Raw genomic sequence first — 20,921 nt, forward strand, 5'->3', positions numbered from 1 at the left:
ACCATGCTTTTATTTTTCAGTCATCATGATGGGTGATTAGAATTTTTCAGAGAAATATTTGTGGGTTGCCTACAAAGAAGGTTGAAAATGTAAGCGAACGGAAATTATTTTTTACTAATACTCCTATTGTAAAGAATTTTGTGGGGGAATTGGGGAGTGTAGAGGCATTGTGTATTCTCCATCCAAATATAGAAGGAAGTTGGAAAGGTACAGTTTCCTGAGATGATGAAATGACTGCTCAGAGAATGTATAGGACTACTCTCTGAGACCCTTAAATATGTTAAAGATTCAAAGAGTTTATTAATGAATTCTGAGAGTAATTAAATCATGTTTACCCACTTTAGTTTTCTGATCATGTATTTGTCCTTTGTGATTTTTAGAAACTTATGTAATAGTGGTTGTTATACATTTCAGATACATAATTATATTTCTGAAATATATTTCAGAGTCAAACCTAATTTGGATAGTGAATGGGGCAATTCAGAAATTTTATTTAGTGTCCAGGTAGGTAGTATGGATGGAGACCCAGCTGTAGTCTTGCTTCTACCACATCCTAGATAATAAGTATTCTTGAGCAAAAGCTACAGCTGTGGTTCTCAACTTTGGCTGCATATTAGGAGAAAATGTCAGTACGCAGACCCCGTCCTGGACCAATTAAAACAGAATCTCCAGGAGAAGAGCCTGAGCATGACGTGAAAAAATAAAATCTGAATAACTACAACTCAGCATATAAAATCACTGGTCTAACTTGAACCTTATTCCTAGTTGTGTGAGGCACTGACCATCAACATCACTTGGGAACTTGTTAGGAATTCATACACATTTAAGCTTGAGAAGTAATGGAAACCCATAGAGAGTCTAACACAGAAAGTCTGAGTTGAGCCTGGGAATTTTTTTTTTTTTTTAAGTTGGATGTTTCTATGTCTGTTTAGCTCCCTGCTGTAACTGAGCCCATTACCTGAAAGTTACCAGGAGGGTTAAATAAAGACACTTAGGTAGACTGCAATGCACTGTATAAATGTTACTCATTTATTCATTAAGTTAAGGAATATTTACTGAGTACCTATTATGTTCCAAGTGTGGTAACAGGGTTACACAAAAGAGCTGACGTGGATGGTGTGCAGGGTTGAAATCAGTCTTGGAATTAGATTTTTCTCAGTTCATAAATATTTTTCTAAAATTATTTATTTGCTTATCTTAGGCATAACACAGAAATTTTAACATACAAGAACCTAAAGAAATTTTTTTTTAAATTCATAAATTGAGAGTTAAATGTTTATTGTGTTCCCAAATCTGTATTTATCTTAGTGAAATTATTTTTTAAAGGAATATAAAACATTTCCTGCCTTTAAGAAATGTACATTTTAGATGGATTGTTAAAGCATAAATAACAAAAGGATAATACTGGAGTAAAATTATATGGAACTAATTGTACATTTTTTAGTGATGATATACGTTTTTGAGAAAAGTGATCAGGTTTTTTTGATATGGAGAATTGTGTTCAGGAGATTTATTGAGAAGCTCTCTTGGGAACAACATCTGTGAGGGAATGAGAAAAGCAGGACTGAGCAGAGGGAGTTACCATAATGAGGTTCATTTGTACCAGATAACTCATCTCACTCCACAGGGAACTCTGATGTTAAGACAGTCCTTCAGTGATGTCCCCAACTGAGGCGAGGACAAACCTTAGTTCCCCTGCATCAGCCAGTACTGGATGTGAGTTGCCTCTAGGAAGAGGGTGTAAACTTGGGTAAAGCAACCCCCTTTGGCTAATGGCAACTCTCAAGGGAGGTCTCAACTTTGCGACCCCAGCAGCCAATTCTCAAGGCAGCTATCAGAGGTGAATTCTTCATTTCTGAAGGGTGGATTCTGAATAGTGAATCACATTTATTCCAAAAGCACAGACCAGTTTGAAAATACTAAATGTTTCCCTTAATCTAACTTTCAGATCATCTCTTACACAGACCCAGTCCACGTTTCAAGACTTATCTTTTGGTGCTCTGTGAATAAAATCTTTTGCCCTAGCAAAACTGGCAAGCTAAAATCTTCTTGGAACATGTCTCACACCCTCTCTTGCTATGCTTTTTTCTCTTCTGACCACTTGCCTGAAATTTCCTGGACTGCTTTTCTTCACCTTTCTTGGCCAACTCATTAGTTTAACAATTGAGTTAAGTACCATTTTGCTTATGAAGACACCTAAGATAGGCCTCTCGAACTTGAATGCACTTAAAAATCACAAGCTCTGGGCATCTGCTAAATGCAGATTCTGATTCAGTAGGTCTGGAGTAGAGTCTGAGGGTCTGCATTTCTGACAAAGTAACCATGCTGGTATTCACTGAAGAAATCTACCTTGTCTGTACTTTAGTAGTACTTTATCTATAGCATCTTTTATTGCCTATAACTTATCCTTTTGTAGAGTGTTTTTATTTTGCATTCGTATAAGTTAATTTACGTCATAGCAATTGCATCTGATATATACGTATTTCTCACAGCACTTAGCATAGTGCTAGTGTTTGTTAAGGACTCTATATATCGGGCGCCTGGGTGGCTCAGTTGGTTAAGCGACTGCCTTCGGCGCGGGTCATGGTCCTGGAGTCCCGGGATCGAGTCACGCATCGGGATCCCCGCTCGGCGGGGGTCCGCTTCTCCCTCTGACCCTCTTCCCTCTCGTGCTCTCTCTCTCTCTCATTTTCTCTTTCTCTCTCTCTCTCAAATAAATAAATAAAAATCTTTAAAAAAAAAGGACTCTATATATCTGTTGATTGATTTCGAAAGAAAGGACTAACAGGTAGTTAATGATTTTTCAAGCTGAGCATGTGAGTGTTCAGGGTTTTGTAATGTTAGGCCTGCTGAACGAGGGCTACTGGCAATGACTTCTTCTGAGCACCTGTAAAGCTCTCCTCATTCTGCTCCTTCCTACCCCAAGCTGACCACCACATCAGATCAGGAAAAAAAAAGTTGCCATGCCTTTACAAACGCTCAAGGGCACAGAAAATTTAAAAAAAAAAAAATGCAACTAGAGACTCAGATGTTCTTAATTTCCCGTATTGTAAACCTAGCTTCTCCATTTCCTCCAGCTTCCAAAGAACGGTGAAATAATACATCCAGCGATACCTGTCCATGGCCCATTCCTGTTTTTGGTGAGAAGCAAACACATTATGTTTACAGAGCATCAACCAAAGAATAGTTTCAAGCCTGTTTCTAGGTACTATTTGGCATTAACATTTGATCGATAGTTCTAACTAAATGGCTATTCCAGTTTTTTTTCCTGATTAATTCTGTTTCTCCATTTAAATCCCTATTCACCATCTATATACTCTCATTATTTTATTGCTTTACTCTTGGTAAAATGAACATTAGGAACTATAACTCTTTCCTTGACTGGTTTTAAATAAATTAATTAGAATGGGTACTTGCATAATCTAGAAATCATATGTGTTGGGGATAAGCATGTTGAAACTTCTCATTAGATGATTGTAAGTCATAAGTTTGCTGCTGAACCCGTGTCCGTTAATGATGTAATGCTTCACAACTGACTGACTTGGGCCGTTGTCCAGGTGGGTGTTTTGCTTTTGTGATCATTATAATTTTATATGTATTGGTATAAAGTTATTGGTATTCAAACTATGAAAGAATTCTAAAGATGTTTCTCAGTATGCTTCAAATTCTTTGGGAAGCCAGGAGAGTTAAAACTAAATATTTGATGAGGTACAATAATTCGAAAGAACTCTAATAAGCCCTTTTAGTCAAAGACTACAGAATTGTGATGAGTATTTGTTGTTACTGGTTGACAGCATATGTATACTCATAAATTGGTTATTTTGTTGGGAACTTGAGCAGCAAGCATAGCTGTGCATATTGATGCTATTATACAAATCAAATATGTTTAAAGAGACTGGGTTAACAGAGTCTCAATATTAAAAGGCTATGGTTGACTCTCTTGGTCTTAATTTCTGTGTCTCTTTATAATTGATTAATGTTCATTGGTAGACTAAGTATGAATAATTTATGATTCACATAGCTGCTGGCTTATTAATTGTTTAATTTCAGAGAAAGTAACTATATATTAAGGAAATTCAAGTTGTCACTCTGAGTAGCCAAGTGAATTTATACACTTTGTTACTGTATAGTACAGAAATAGTGTATCAGATAATCACTCTGTATTTTCTACAGTGCTTAAAAAGAAGAATACTAATGAAATGTTGAAGAGATTTTTAAAAGTAAAGAGGAGCACATGAGTTGGCATGTCTGAGGACTGCATGCTCTGAGTTTTTTTTTTTCTCCTCTCTATACATTTTCTTCTGCTTCAGTGCTTCCATGTAATATGCCAACCATAAAATGAAGTTAATTGATGAATGATGCTTATTCTTTAGAAGAAAACATAATTGAATATAGAAAAGAAAGTTGTAATTAACTTTAGATATATTATAATTTCTTTGGAGTTTGAGTAAATGATTTTAATTCTGAGAAATTAAAGACATGATAAATTTGCTTTCTTTAGTAACGTGCATGGAAAAACATTGCTGCCTTAAAAACACATGGTATTCTCATAATGGTAATAATTTCATTTGTCTTTACATTTATTGCTGAAAACCAAAGGCTAGTATAAATTTCATTAAAATGAATGTTGAAAAACAATAAAATGAATGTTGATAGCCTTTTCTTGTTTGGTACAATATTTTCAAATAAACCTAAAAGATGAAAATTTTAATCCGTGTCAAAGTGATCCTCGATGAAGTTCAAGAACATAAATTTGAAACTTTTACTTTCCTGAAACATAACTTTTAATATTCAAGGACAGAATTTTGAGAAATGGTCGATAAGATTGATTTTGTCTATCTTTAAAATATTTTGACTGTGTGACAAAAGTCAGTTTCATATTAGGAAGTGCGGGTAATGCTTTTCCTAAGGTGAAGTCTATTTGGGTATGGGGGGAGAAGAAATAGAATAATTTTAATGACTTCTCCTACTCCTCATCTCCTTCATGCATTTAGCACAAATCATTCCAGTGCTCTGGATGAGTTAATATAGAGACCACAGTGCTGAGCTGTGGAAGGGAGCCTGAGCTTAATGTTGGCACTATAGTAAACATTTCCCCTTTCGTGTATCCCTTTAGAGAATTGGGAAGAAAAAGGAACACAGAATGCTATGTGATCTTATAAAATGAAAGAGAAAAGAACAAAATAATATGTATACAGTGAGAAAGGAGGAATGAATGGCATTTTAGTTATCTTGGTTTTGTTTGAACAGGTCTCACTTTTCCTGGTAGACTGAGCTCCTTAAGGGCATGATGGTCCATGTTTAATTTAGCTTTGTATAATATATTTTTTTCATGAATAAAATATGGCTGTGGGCTGACATCTGCTGAGATTTCTACAATGTCATATCTAAATAATTTCTACTTCACCTAATGTTAGACTCACTTCCTCTTACTTTGCTCTCTTATATTACTGAATATCCTCAACTTCATGCAGGCCCATCTCCTATACACATCAGTGTAAAAATTAAGGCATTCTTTTTACTCTTTTGCTCAAGGCTAAACTTTGCATTGGTGCAATTGATTGTTTTCCCCAGAGCATTGCTCTATAATTTATTTTCTCTCTTACTTTAAGGACTTTTCCCTCTCTTGTGGCTACTTTTGAGCTTAATAATAAGCTTGTGGTCTGGCCATAATGAAACAATCAAGTGAAAAAATTAATATATCAGACTGCTTTGAGCAGGTGTATTAGCTTCATCTATTACTACATCTCTCCTCTTCCTGGATCATCTAAATTTCTTTTTAAGGATTTTATTTATTAATTTGAGAGAGAGAGAAAGTGAGCACGAGTGGGGGTAGGGGTAGGGAGTGGGACGGAGGGGCAGAGGGAGAGGGAGAAGCAGACTCCCCACTGAGCACGGCTCCACTCCAGGACCCCAGGACCCCAGGACCCCAGGATCACGACCTGAGCCAAAGGCAGAGGCTTAAGTGACTGAGCCACCCAGTTGCTCCTGGATCATCTAACTTTTTAAAGAAAGTTATTATTCTGTTTTCCATTTCCTTTCTTTACATTTGTTTCTCAATGTATTGCAAACTGATTTCACTCTTGTTGATGCTCTGATAAAGATCACCCTTGACTTCCAGATTCCCAGATCCAATGGTTAATCTTTTTTAGCCCTGTCTTCCTGGATCTCTTTGTTGAATGTGGCATTTTGCCTCTCTTATTTTTAGAATTTCTTTTTAAATTATAAATGAGGCTCGAACAAATTTTTCTTCTTCTTTTTTTTTTTAGCCATGTGTGTATTTTGTTAGTTGCTCTAGGTTTCTCCTTTGTGATTTTTCTGTACATATGTTTTGTTCATTTTCTTATTGATTTGCAGTATGTTTAGAATATACTCAGATTCTGATTTGTTGTCATTGATATGAATTGCAAATACCTTCTTCCAGTTAAATATGGGGTTTTTCCTTAAAGAACTGACCATAGATTTTAACTTCTCTGTTTTTTCTCTTTTCATTTCATCAGTGTTTACGTCTTATATTTTTATTTCTTTCACTTTCTTTGACTTATCTTTTTTTTAATTTGGGGTGAAATTGTCTATAACATTATAATAGTTAAAGGTGAAAAACATAATAATTTTATATTTGTATACACTGCAAAACAAATGCCACAATAAGTCTAGTTACCATCTGTCACCATATAATTGACCCACTTCACACATTTTGTCCACCCTAACTCCCTTCCCTTCTAATAGTCACTAATCTGTTCTCTGTATCTGTGTGTTTTGCTTTGTTTGTTTGTGGATATTTTTTAGATTCCAAATATAAGCAAAATCATACAGCATTTGTCTTTCTCTGTCTGACTTAGCATAGTGCCCTCAAGGTCATTCATGTCACAAATAGCAAGATTTTCTTTTTTATGACTGAGTAGCCTTTGAGGAACCTCCATACTATTTTCCACAGTGACTGCATCAATTAACATTCCCATTAACAGTGAGTGAATATTCCCTTTTTTCCATCTCCTCTCCAGTACTTGCTATTTTTTTGTCTTTTTGATAATGACCAACCTAACAGGCATGAGATGATGTATCATTGCAGTTTTGATTTGCATTTCCCTAATAATTAGTGATGTTGAGCCTTCTTTCATGTACCTTTTGGCCATCTGTATGTCTTCTTTGGAAAAGTGTCTATTTAAATCCTCTGCCCATTTTTAATCAGATGATGATGATGTTGATGATTGCTGTGGAGTTCTTTAAGTATTTTGGATATTAAACCCTTATCTGATATATGATATATAAATATTTTCTTCCATTCAGTAGGTTGCCTTTTTAGTTTGTTGATGGTTTCCTCTGCTGTGCCGATGCTTTTTAGTTTGATGTAGTCACACTCATTTATTTTTGCTTTTGTTCCCTTTGCTTTTGGAGTTAGATGCAAAAATTCAATGCTTTTATTCTTTGTTACTTTAATATGCTTCTTTCCATTTTCCTTATTCTTTTATACTGAAACTGTAATATTAAAGATATGTTAGAACTAATAATTCTATTCTCTAGGCCTTTTAACTTCACTGTTCTTTTTTTTTTTTTAATTTCTTTTGCTATCTTTGTTCATTCTGGGTAATTTTCACAGATTTATTTTCCAGGTAACTAACTTTTGCTTCAGCTGCTTCTAATTGCTTCTAATTGACATAATTTTTTAAATTCAAACAACTGCATGTTTCAGTGTTTGAAAAACAGTACAATTGTGTTTCATTCCTTTTAAAATACACTTGTTCTTTTATATGTCATACAGTGTTTACTCTTTATATTTTAATCACTTTAAAGTTTTTCATTTTATTCAATCTCTATCACACTCTTTTATTTTCTGCAATTCTTACAGTCTGATCCTACTGTTGATTGCATCTAACTATTTTTTGTTATTATTTCCTATTGTGTTTTATTTTAGCTTGCTTCTCTTCAGTGAGACTGTGAGTGTATGTGTGTGTGTGTGTGCGCACGCGTGTGTGTAGTTATCTTAAGCGTGTATTTCTGTGGTATGGCTGGTTTTGTTTCTGTCATACATCTCAGAAGTAACAGTAACCTGAGTGGGAATTCCCATGCCATGCCATTCACGTGAATTTAAATCTCAAAGTCATTTAGGTTGCAAGCCTATGATTAGAATTATTAAGATTAATTTTCTTTGTTATATTCATGTGTTATTAGGTAATTTTTTTTCTAGATTACTTCTTCAATGAAGATGTGGTATGCTCAGAGTCCAAGTTTAATATATCCCAACTCCATATTTGTCAGGATCCTAAGTTTTCTTCCTTTTCACCATGTGGTCACTCTATCTAAATGCCAAACTTATTATAATGACAAGGCCTCTGCCCCAGTAACCTGGCATAGATTGAGTAGGAAGTCATGTACTAAGTGACCTGTTTTTTTTCCCAGCCAAATGTGTTGGTGTGTTTATTCATTTTTTGAATGTCTTTTTTTTAATAATTTTAAAAATTGAAGTATAATTAACATACATTATATTAATTAATTAAAATTAAGTCTAGTTAACATCTGCTACCGTAGTAAGCAAAAAAAATTTTTATTGTGATGAGAACTTTTAAGATCTATTCTTTTAGCAATTTTCAAATATGTAGTGCAGTATTATTAACTATGGTCACTGTGCTATATATTACATTCCCATGACTTTTTATTTTATAACTGAAAGTTTATACCTTTTGACTGCTTTCACCTGTTTTGCCCACCCCTCCACTCCCCACCCCTGGCAACCACCAATCTATTCTCTATCTATGAACTTGTGTTTTTGTTTGGTTTTGCTTTGCTTTGCTTTGCTTTTTAGATTCTACATAGAAGTGAGATCACACACTGTGTCTTTCTCTTTCTGATTTACTTCACTAAGTATGATGGCCTCAGGCCCACCCATATTGTTGAAAAAGGCAATGTGACCTGTTTTTTTATGGCACAATTTTACCTAAAAGTATTACTCTTTACTTACATAGTATCATGGAAAAAGTGATTACTGTTTGATTCGGCCACCCAAATGGGCATGTTATTGTAATGAGCTTCAGGTCTACTTATAGGAGATAAGAGTGCAGATGTAGAAGGCGAGGGAAAAACTGCTCAAGGAGCACTGACCTTACAAAAATTCTTCAAACTTTCTTACTTGAAAAAATGTCTTGATATTTTGCTTTCAGCCACATATTTCTCTCATACAGGTGGCATGACATTTATATATGGGTAGTATAGTAGGCTGAATAATGGTCCCAAAGACATCAAGTCCTAACCCCTGAAACCTGTAAATGCTATCCTATTTGGAAAAGATCTTGAGATGGGAAGGGTATCCTGAATTACTGGCTGGGTCCTGAGTTCAATCCCAAGTACCTTGATAAGAGAGAAGCAGAGGGAGATTTGACAGAGACAGAGGAGAAGCTGTTGTGATGATGGAGCAGAGAGAGATGTGGAGATGCTGGCCTCGAAGATTGAAGTGATGTAGCCGCAAGCCAAAAAATGCTGGTAGCCACCAGAAGCTGGAGGAGGCGAGGAATAGACTCTTCCCCTAGAACCTCCATGGCCTTGGTGATACCTTGATTTCAGACCAGTGATACCAGTTTTGAATTCCCAAGCCTCCAGAACCATGAGATAATAAATGTCTTCTTTTCAGCCACCAAATCTGTGGTGATTTGTTCCAGCAGCCACAAAAAAGACTAATGCAGGGAGTTAGCCTGACTGCCTTTCTTCAAATTTAGATAGCAAATAGAGATTAAGTCTTCATTTCATGCCTAATATCCTTGGATGGAGCCATATAATTAAAAGCACATGCAGGGTAAGGCAGTCAACTGAGCATGGTGGTTAAGGGCAATGGCTCTGTGTTCAGGATATCTAGGAATTTTGTCACTTCGAGTAAGCTATTTAACTCCTTCTATCTTACTGTATCATATATAAAATGGAGATAATAACAAGTACACCCATGCAATACGGTAATAGTTGCAATAGCATCTCTTGTAGGAGGTGTTATGAGGATTAGAGTTGAAATAATCCATATAAACTGAGTGCATCGTAGGTGCATGGTAAATGTTAGCTAATATCAGTATATAGTCCCAACATGTAGAGCCTGAACATTGTTTTCTCAGATTGCACTCATTCAACCATATGCCTTCATTTGCATTCAGTTTGTTAATTGCTTGTTAAAAGGAATATCACTCAGTATTTAAATATTTTGTACAATGGTGTTTGGAGTCACTTTTTCCTAAAGAATTCCTTGAATTCTTCAACAAAAGATAATGATAACACTTACATAGATGACATCAGGTCACAATTTGTCTAAATTTAATCTTTAACTTGAAACATTTTGATGTAAAAATGCCATATTTTCTTATCTGGAGATAAATTCAGATCAAAACCTATGATGGGCTAACTTTTTTTGTTTTAAAGCTTTTGTTTATTTATTTGACAGAGAGAGAGAGCACAAGCAGGGGGGAGCTGCAGGCAGAGGGAGAAGGAGAAGCAGGCTCCCTGCTAAGCAAGGAGCCCGATGTGGGGCTTGATCCCAGGACACTGGGATCATGACCTGAGCCAAAGGTGGATGCTTAACTGACTGAGGCCCCCAGGCACCCCAGTGATGGGCTAGCTTTAAAGGAAAATCTCTAAAATATTTAATTTTCTGATTAATATCCTCTTATTCTGTTGAATGTATAACATAGCATTATAGGGAACAGAAAAATGTTAAATAAATATTCCAAAAAATAAGTATTTCTTGAGGGAGCTCTATAATATTGGGCAAAAGAATAGCTTTTCTGTTTTTAGGGGGGTTTATGATTCTAAGATAATCTTTAAGAATGTTACAAGAAACAATGAAAGTATTACCAAGAAGAAAATTTTCTTTTCTCATTTAACCGGCACATTGTAATAAGAAATTTTGGAGTTTTTAAAAAGTTTTTTTTAATTGACGTATAATTAACATACAGTGTTCTATCAATATCAGGTGTACAATATAGTGATTCAACATTTCTATACGGTACTCAGGTCTCATCATGATAAGCATACTCTTAATCCTCTCTCTATTTCACCCATCCGCCCCCCGACCCCCGCTCTGGCAACCACCAGTTTGTTCTCTGTATTTAAGTCTGTTTTTTGTTTGTTTGTCTCTTGCCTTGGTTCATTTTGTTTCTTACGTTTCACGCATGGATGACAAGTTTTTAAAGCTTTAGCATGATGGCATTTTCTAGTCACAAATGTTATTCTATGAATAATTCTATGAATTGAGGGGCATCTAGTGTAGTCCTGGGCTATGAGTTACACAACAGACAAATCATTCTTGCTGGATCATAGGACTTATGTAAAGGCATCTTGGGAGATAAATTTAGAGTACTTTCTGGCATGTTGAAAAGGCGTTGTAATGATAATTAAATACAAGGTCATTGGAGTCGGCTAGTCTTGTCTTGGAATCCTATCTGCCTCTTACTGGCTCTATGACTTTAGGCAAATTATTTATATTTTCCTATAAAGTAGAGATAATATTAGTATAACCAGCTGCAGTTGTTATAATGATTGAAGAAACATATATTCCAAGTAATAAGCATAATACCTAGCATTTGATAAACAGGCAATGAGGAGTCAGTAAATGACATTGAGGCAGGGAAGAACAGGACCAGAAATACACCTTAGACGGATACATCTGGCTGCAATGGTTTTGGCTGGCAGGAGGTGGGAAAGACTTGGAGGAAGAAATTTATGACCTGACACGGTGCTTTCCAGGAAGACCTCATTGCACAAAACAAAATATACCTGTGGGGTGTACTGTAATGGGTACCACTGAGGGCATTCTTAATAAATGCTTGGTAAAGATGAGTTCATTCTCCTAGTTATGTACAAGATCTATTAAAATATAATAAAGCAATATCAGTTATTTAAATATATAGTAAACAAACAGAAGATAGCTACAGAAAAATTCAAGAGTTTTGTTTATCAGGATAACAATATCTGAGGATAAAGTAAATAATTCTGGTCAAAGTAAAGCAAAGATATCTTTATTTTTCTTACCTGTTCACAAATATCTGAACATTTCATAGGCCTTTTTTTCCTTTTGGTTACTTGGCGCCAGATTCTCAATTTATTCTTTCTACCCATTGTACAATATCTGAGTTTTATAGCCAAGATGAATGAATACACATTTTTTAAAGATACATTCTGAGAAAAATATGTAAATCGGTTTGGCAAACATTAAAAAAATTGATTTCCACAGTTAAATATTAGCTTATCAACGTACTTTACATTTTTTCAAATATTCATTGATTGCAATAAAAATATTGTTTGTTTTATAAACTCTATCTCCAAAAGTCTTCAATTATCATACTGTAAACAGGGATTTGATGGAGATGCAAAATAAACCTGAGCTTTCATCTTTCTCTTCTACAACTTGAGGAGTGGAGATTGATGACAATGTTTGACCCGCCCTGGATGCTGGCTAGAATCCAGGTGGTATCCAGAGAGAAGGAAGGCCAGCAACATACAGCTTTGTGCTGTCAGGACCAGGCAGTTCCCACGGCGTCCTCCATCAGTCTGGCTGGATGGTATAGCCTTTCCATTCCTTTTAGGCAGAATTTCTCAGTTGTTTTTTGCCATCTATTGCACATTATATTTGTGCTTCAAGGCCAAGTTGGAATTATATACTTTTCTTTCAGCTAAATTTAGAGAAAAATATGTAAATTAGTTCGGCTAACATTTAAAGACATTTATTTTCCTACATTTAGATATTTTTCTTGGGTGATTTCTGCCCTGTATTTTCCCTTCCTACAAACAATACAAATTAATTTTATAATGAGATGGAAAGGTCATATGTCTTTTTTTTGCAAAGGCTTTCTATGCCTTTTGAAGTGCTCAAAAAAAAAAAAAATCCAACAATGTGCAAACTATTTTAGTATACCACATTATTTTTATATTTTGTTTAAGGGAAAAATGAGCTAACAGTACAAAAACTATTTTACTATATCACAATCTTTTAATTTTTTCCTTTTTTCTTACAATAGTGATGAGGAAAATGAGTATCCAATGAACCATTATTTCACCAAAATCCAAGTCAGTTGGAGTGCTGGATAGCCCAGCAGAGTCTGAAATCGAGCTTTAGAGACTTCTTCAGATTTTCATGGAGAAAGAGAGGAGTCTAAATCCATTGCAAAAGAATTCTACAATTCCTTTAAAATTTTAAAAGATTAAAAATAAAAATATGGAGGTCATTGATTTAGTAGACTGTATACCTAGATGAATAGACTTCAGTGCAGGGGATAGCTGGTTTTACATGCCAAATATGTGTGATTTTTTTTTTTTTTAGATAAGAGAATTTTATTTACAGAAGGGTCATGGAGAATTAACAAAATTTTATGAACACAATTTTGTTAACACTAACTAACAATCAAGAATGGTTTAATATATAATATCACTTGGTATATAATACATACTAAAATATAGTTTTCATGCTACCCTTATCCATTAGTTTCTGTTCCAATTTTTAACAAATCTAGAAATAAGGCAGTATACATGGAACAGATTTACTACATACTTTTAAATTATGTATTCCATCTACATCAGATACTGTCAATTTAAAAACCACCTGCAAATTTAATGGCCTTTCCATGATAATTCCTAAATTTAAAGACATAAGCACCAAATGGGACTCAAAATGCATAAAATAAACTGTCATAAATTTCAAAAGGAAAAAAATTACGTAAGCAATATTATAAGTTAACAAAGAATTTTCCAAAGAATACTGCAGAAGGTGTATCAAAACTTTTATAATGATTAAGTCTAGAATATTTTTACTTGCATTCTTTTCCATCCAGTTGAACACACCAAAGCACTGAATGAATTGAAAGAACCATTTATAAATGAATAGTAGATGGCACAGGTCATTTTATGGATAAAAGGAACAGGGACTATGTACTTTGATTTGCAAATAACGTTCTTTATCCAAGTAAATCCTAAGTGTTTCTATTATCCTTGAAAGACAAGATTCATTAAGTACTGTGTGAAAAAAGAGACCATCCTTTCACTGACGGAAGGCTTCTAATCTTATTCCGTAGGATCTTCTGGATGTCTCAAGGCAATTCCATTACGAAGGAGCAGCTCAATATAAGGTGGCCAAAAAGAATCACTAATTTTGACATATGGATCATGTGGAACATCAAGTAATCTATTTAAAAGAATCTCTAACATTTCATGCAGTGTTATGAGCTGTGCAGTTGATTCTTGAATGTTTTTCTTTTTCCTTTTCTTTTTGACATGTCTATCAGGCAAAGGAAAATGATCTTCCAGAAACTCACCCAAGGTAATCAAGAGTTTCTCCTTATATTCTTTTATATCATGCATTTTAGTTTTCAACTCATCAAAGATTTTTGATTCAGAAAATGTCACAACCTGATGTTTCAATTCACTATGTAGTACATTAAGAGATTCCAGTATCAGTTGCTGTTCATCCAACCACTGTTGCTCCCTTTCCAAGTCTTCCCTTAGCTTTTCGTTCTTTGACGGAATAGTAGAGTACCAATTCAAGATCATGTGTCAATTTTTGGAACTCTTCTTTTCATAATGTTACCAGAACCTCTTCATTCAGTGGAATTATTCCAGGACTTTCTTTTTGCCATTGATTGAGTTCAGCAGTCAAACATTTCGTTTGCATAATTAATAATGACAGTTCTTCCATATCTTTCCACATTTCTTCACATTCTTTAATAAGTTCTTCTTCAGCATTTGTAACATCTTCCATATCTGTAGTACTGTCTGGATCTAGATCTTGCTGATTCACTGACATTTGCCTTGTAATAATTAGCCTTATAAGAAAAAAAGCTGTGTGACCTTGGGCAAGTCACTTAAACTGTCTGTGCCTCAGTTTCCTTATCACCACAGTGCCATGGACTTCAGGTCATCTTGGCCAGGTGTAAACCAAATACGTGTGAATTTCTAAAATTAATGAAGTAATTTTCCAAATTGAATTATATTTTCCTTCCATGTTTCATTTCAAGGAAGTCTTTGATAGTCTTTTTTTTTTTAAATTAAAGAATAGATTATTTCATAAAAACTTTTTATGGCTTTTCAAGTAATTAAGTTTTGTAAATCAGTGAACTTCTACTGACTAATGTTAAACCATTTTCTGAGTTATAAATTGATTCCCTCATTGAGATGCTATTTTTAGATCATCTTCAGTATTTTTAAATCCTTATTTGGATGTACTGCTATCTTGTTGGATGATTATGCTTCATCAAACTTTTTTCCAAAAAATCTTCCTAAAATTGGCTAATAATATGTTATTAGGAACAATTTTAATATGAAAGAAAATCTGTAACTGTCTGTAAAACCAAGTTTTAATCATTTGATGAGACTTTTCTAAGGATTCTGGAAATTGCATCAGTGTTTTTAAAGATCATTATAGAATTTTTAGCACTGCAGCATAAAATCTGTATATGAGAAATTAATGGGTTTCCCTTACATTACTTTCTGCTGCCATGGGCATCTTCTGTCACTCTTCTCATCAATATTCTCCTAACATGAGGCACAGGGAGGTGAATGACCCGGAGGGAAAGAGGTGACCTGGTGAGCTCTTCAGGCCTTGGAGCACCTGTTATCCATGGATTTCAAAGCACTTAATCCAGTTTGATGGTCCTGTGAGTTAAGAAGTGCTTTACTACTTGGCTGTGAGCTTGTCATAGGTCTCCAGTACATTATTGGAAAATACAACCCCTGGGCTATTTTCCTGACTCCTGGGTCAATGTTCATATCAAGAGATGACACTTGAGCCTTGGCTGACAGGGGGTTTGGGTGCTGATGGTTAACACTACTAGTCATTGATCTTCTTGCTTCCTGTTTATTCATATGTACAAACCTGAAAAATTAAATATCCCCACACTGCATGATTCCAGTATTTGGAGAATTATGATCTTCTCCTATGGAAATATGAATAATTTAAGGAACATATGATTGTGCCATGAACAATTGAAGTCAAAGCAAAGAATAGAATAACTAAAAAAAAGCCTGGTGATAAAATATAATTTGAGGGAACTAGGTTAAGGCATAAACCAGTTATGAGATATTTATAGACTTTGACTTTGTAAAGCAACTTTGCATTTGACTGTGTTTATTAGTGAATGGGAATGTATTTCCCTATATTGAATGAGCATTTCTTGGCAGGCAAACTGTGCACAAGCTACAATGAGCTTCAATGAAGTGCTTTCACATTCCCTTCCCACTGAGTTGAAAGCCTTCTTATATTCTCTCAAGTGTGTTTCTTTTCTCATGGAGGATGGCTTTGTTGAAAATTGCTTCCTCTTCTCTTGATTATTGAATCAGATATTATTTTCAGTTCTCCAATACTTTATAGAATGTTGGTGAAAAATGAAATATAATGAGTGTGATTCTTCCTTATGTTTTGAAGGCTATGTAGATTCAGCTCTAAAGAATTTAATGGGGTGAAGCCAGTGTTGGAAGAGGGATATTATTTAACTGACTTTTTCTTTGTAACTGCTCCCCTCACATCCCTGCCTCACCATTATGATACTCTTCATGTCCAGCATTTTCTTTGTATCTCAACAGCCATAGTCAGCCCTTAGTATATCCATTTTGAGTAGACCCATTTGCTCCAATCCAGAGGATTCATGTGACCAGAGGTAGTTTGCTGTTATTCCCAAACAGACCAATGTCCTATATTGTAGATTTTTGTTTTTTCTTCCATTTTTTTTAGTCACTGTTACTATTAACTTGACCTTAGAATATTGTTAATTTACTAAGAAAAAATAGAATGTAATTAAAGCACCAAAGATGTATATGAAAACATGTATACTTTTTCCATACTCTTCAATTCAAAATGTCAAAGGATTGGAAAAATCCTAACTTACACTTCAACTTTGCCACTTCATAGTTACACTGCATATCATAAAAATATGGACTAAATCTCATCACAGTTATATTATTTTTGCCTTTTTGTGTAGGCATACTATAATAATTTTATTTCATTCATTCATGAGTGGTTGAGTACATTGTTAAGTCATAAACTCTGGAGCCAAACTCTTCTGTGTCTGTCAAGTCCTGTCTACACCTGAGATTTCTCATTTATAACATGAAGATAGGGTTGCTGTATTAAATGAGTTTATAAATATAGGGCTTGGCACATAGTACGTGCTATGACAGTGTTTTCTCCTATTGTTATTCATTCATTATGAAAGATTTCTTGGGCTCTTACTATGTGCCTTAATGGTGATCTTGTAATGCTAAAAAAACATTGAAGGGCAAATATTAATTCAATGATCACTTAAATAGAATTTCAAATTGTGATAAAAATGTCGATTAAAATGCAGGAAAGTAGGAAATACAGTTGATGGAAAATAAGACTGAAAAACAAGGGAATCTGATTTATTTTGGAGGGAATGTAAGTCTTCAGTGAAGAAAAAAACATTTGAATGGAGATCTAAAGGATTATGAGAGTTAATTGATTTAGGAGTGGGAAGAGTGTTCTAGAAAAAAAACTTGACAAAATTAGAGAAGGGATCATTGATACTAAAGGATGAGAATGGAAGGGAAGTGAGTCTAATAGCAGCAGAAGAAAAGCACCTATTTAGGCAAGAAAACAGGGGCGCCTGGGTGGCTCAGTCCTTATGTGTCTGCCTTCGGCTCAGGTCATGGTGCCAGGGTCCAGGGATGGAGCCCCACATCGGGCTCCCTGCTTGGCAGGAAGCCTGCTTCTCCCTCTCCAATTCCCCCAGCTTGTGTTCCCTCCCTCGTTGTGTCAAATAAATAAATAAAATCTCAAAAAAATAAAATAAAAATAAATAAACAAGAAAATAATAAGAAACTGGGACAAATGCAGGCAAGTTCATAGGTTTGATGCCAGGGAGTTTTCTTCTCATTGCATCTATTTACTCTGTGTGGTAGAAGGTGATGCTCTCTGCTGAGAATGAGCTTTTTGTGAGTACTCGTGGTTTGAGGATAATGCAGAAGGTCTGAAATCTTTGTGTGGAGAACAGGAAAGTGGCTTGATCAATGAATATGGTACAGTTACCAGGAAATGTTGAGTGTTCAGTTAAGATTGGTGATTTATTCATTTATGCAAAGGAGTCAACATTCCCTGTTGTTTGGTTTTCTCTAGCAGGGCTCACATGCCTGAGGTTAGACTGAAGAAAGAACACTGTTGGGATCATCAAAATTTGAGGTCTTTCAAATTAGTAAAATGCAGAGACAGAGGAATAGAGGAATTAGGTAATATAAATGTAATGGTTAGAATCATGTTCCACAAGATTTTAGCTTAGTATGGAGGTAGGTGATGTCATAAAGGGACTATTTATAGGGAGATATTAGAGGGACTGACAAACTGAAGTTTTCAGTCGTACTTTGTTTTTAGGGTTGTAGTTAGTGTAGTTAAATAATAATTTTTAAAAAATAAAACAAAAACTGGTAGTGTAGGAGAGAATTCTTAAAATGCCAATATTAAAATAGAAGAGTTTTAGGGATGACCAGTTTTAATGTCTGTCCAGGAAAGTGGATGACCAAAGAGAGTCCTTGGTGATGAGGATTTGAAGGAACTAAGAGGCCAAGATTTGGAATAAGTTGTCCATGTGACTTTTAAAATCTCCCAGGGTAATAGCAGAAATTGTCATGAGTAGAGAAACTGAGTTAAATGCCAAGATTTCAACAAATGGGAGGACTGGGTGGGGGTGGGGGTGGGGCTGGGATCTTGACAGATGTAATTATGAGAGCAATACAGTAGATTGGAATGAGCTTCAAAAAAGCAGAGTTTTATTATAAAAGCATAAGGGAATGATTGTCTAGAGATATAAATATGAACAGTTCATAAAGGAAAAAGCAATTTCATAACTCTTTTTAAAGAAATCATGGTTTTCATGATTTTCTCATAATTTGTCATTAAAATACTTTTTTTTTAATTTTCACATAATTTAAGGTGGAATGTCAGTTTAGGGCCTAAAATGTCCTTTTGAAACTTGTCTGCTTTTGGAAACTTCAGTGTTATTTAAAGAGCTTTGTTTTATTTATAAACATAAATACACACACACACACACACACACACATTCTTTCTGTAGGTAGAAACACCACCATATAACTTATCAGATGATACCAGATAGTTGATAGTATACTGATAGACTGCATGCATTTAAAGATTAAGAAAATATATTAGGGTAAAATATGTCTACCAGAATAGTTTTTTAAAAAACAGAGAAAACATTAACATGAACTAAGTGTGTCTTAAAATGTTGCATACAACTTTATCCATGCTCATACATTACAAAGGTGGTTTAATCACCCATAAGAAATTACTAGCTTCTCTGTTCGTGAAGCATGACATTTCAATTGCACAGCCAATAAAAGAATTACATGAAGAGACTGAAATGATTTACTGTATGGAAAGCATCAAGACTAAGGTTACCATGGTGAACTACCTTTCTGCACACTCAAGGTCAAGTGAGAGTGACCCATCCATGGGCAACCTTCATTTGAAACCTGGTATGGAATTGCTCTTAAAATTGTTAGTTGGTTTCCTTCTTAAATAATTAGGATGACTGTAACAGACCTGTTACGGTTATTTACCTATGCTAAATTTAAATCTGTAATTTAAAAACTGACATTATTGTTAAGAAATTGTTAGGAGAACACTGGTGTTTTTCAGAATCTCATAAATTGCAGCTGTGCACTGTAATCATTTCCTGAAAATGTGGGTAGATTAGGAAATGTTTACAAGTTTTTAATGTAGGTTGAAAAAGATTCCAGTGGTATTGTAGTTTTTAATGTTTAACCAGAATCATCTTTATTGTAAATCCTATCTTTATTCCACTGGGAGGGAAAGAAAAAGTATAAATAGTGTATACAAATTATAAAATATTGTCATGTATAATTAATACCTTAAAATATGTCCAAAATTCTGGGAAGTTCATATATTGCTTTTTTTCAGATATGTTTTGTTGATGCATGAAAAGAGGACTGTACTAATAAATGTTTTTTGAATTACACATGGTGTAAGAAAATGAAAGCCTTTGGGTTATGAATCTTGGATTTAAAGAGGCAATCATCAAATATTTAAGATGAAAATGCAGTAACACATGCTTGCTGTCATGTGTAAGTTTGGTGAATGTTTTGACAAGGTTTTTAAAACATTCATAGTTGGAGTATTTTTATGAAAATATTCATTAATTCAAACAGACATTCATATCTGGCAACCTGCATTTTAATTGTGATTTCTGGCTGCATGAGAAAATCGGTAAAGCCATGAAAGAATGGGTGAAATATATAGCAATCATGTTTAAATTATACATTATAAGGCATACATATCTGTACATTGTCATATTATGCATTAAATTTAATGCATAAATCAGATTGTTATAATTCTGATGTCGCCAAAAGGCACAAAATATGACAAACAGGAGTAGGCATGTAGATATTATCATATTCAATAATTCAATGAGCATTTGTTTTATGTAAATTAACCTTCTGTTAATAAAGATTATACTCATTTATTACACCACTTCCATATGATAATTAAAAAATGTCTTTTTTTCTCTAGAAAATCATTACAAAATGTGAATAATGCATTTGTTTAATATCTATATAAACAAGATCTTACCTTCAGATTAGTTCTGGAAATGAAAGCAATATTGATTTCTGTAATAATTTTTATAATATGGCTACACTGCAATACTGAAGCTGCTAATCTCATTTTTGTGGAGAACTCTATGCATTTAAAGCAGTGTTTAAACTTTTTGAAAGTAAATAATCTTAGTTTTTGTGGGACATGTTAATGTACAGTTTATAGAAAATAATACTTTTATAAGTAAATAGAAAGTACTGTGAAGAATGTAACAAAAAGGTTGAATTCCTCCTCTCAGTACTGTATTCTATTGTCAATTAAAGTAACATTGAAAGCTAATCCAATCAACTCTTGAGTTTTATATGTTACTCTATTTTTTTTT

At 34.3% G+C, this 20,921-nt stretch overlaps 1 pseudogene; it reads right to left on the reverse strand.

Moving 5' to 3' along the window:
- Positions 1-14,005: 14,005 nt before the first annotated feature.
- Positions 14,006-14,893, reverse strand: LOC112823031 (centromere protein K pseudogene; annotated as a pseudogene).
- Between the last annotated feature and the right edge of the window lie 6,028 nt (positions 14,894-20,921).

Source organism: Callorhinus ursinus, unplaced genomic scaffold, assembly GCF_003265705.2.
Source record: "Callorhinus ursinus isolate GAN/ISIS: 27379988/994484 unplaced genomic scaffold, GSC_fseal_2.0 scaffold5, whole genome shotgun sequence".
Taxonomy (NCBI): Eukaryota; Metazoa; Chordata; class Mammalia; order Carnivora; family Otariidae; genus Callorhinus; species Callorhinus ursinus.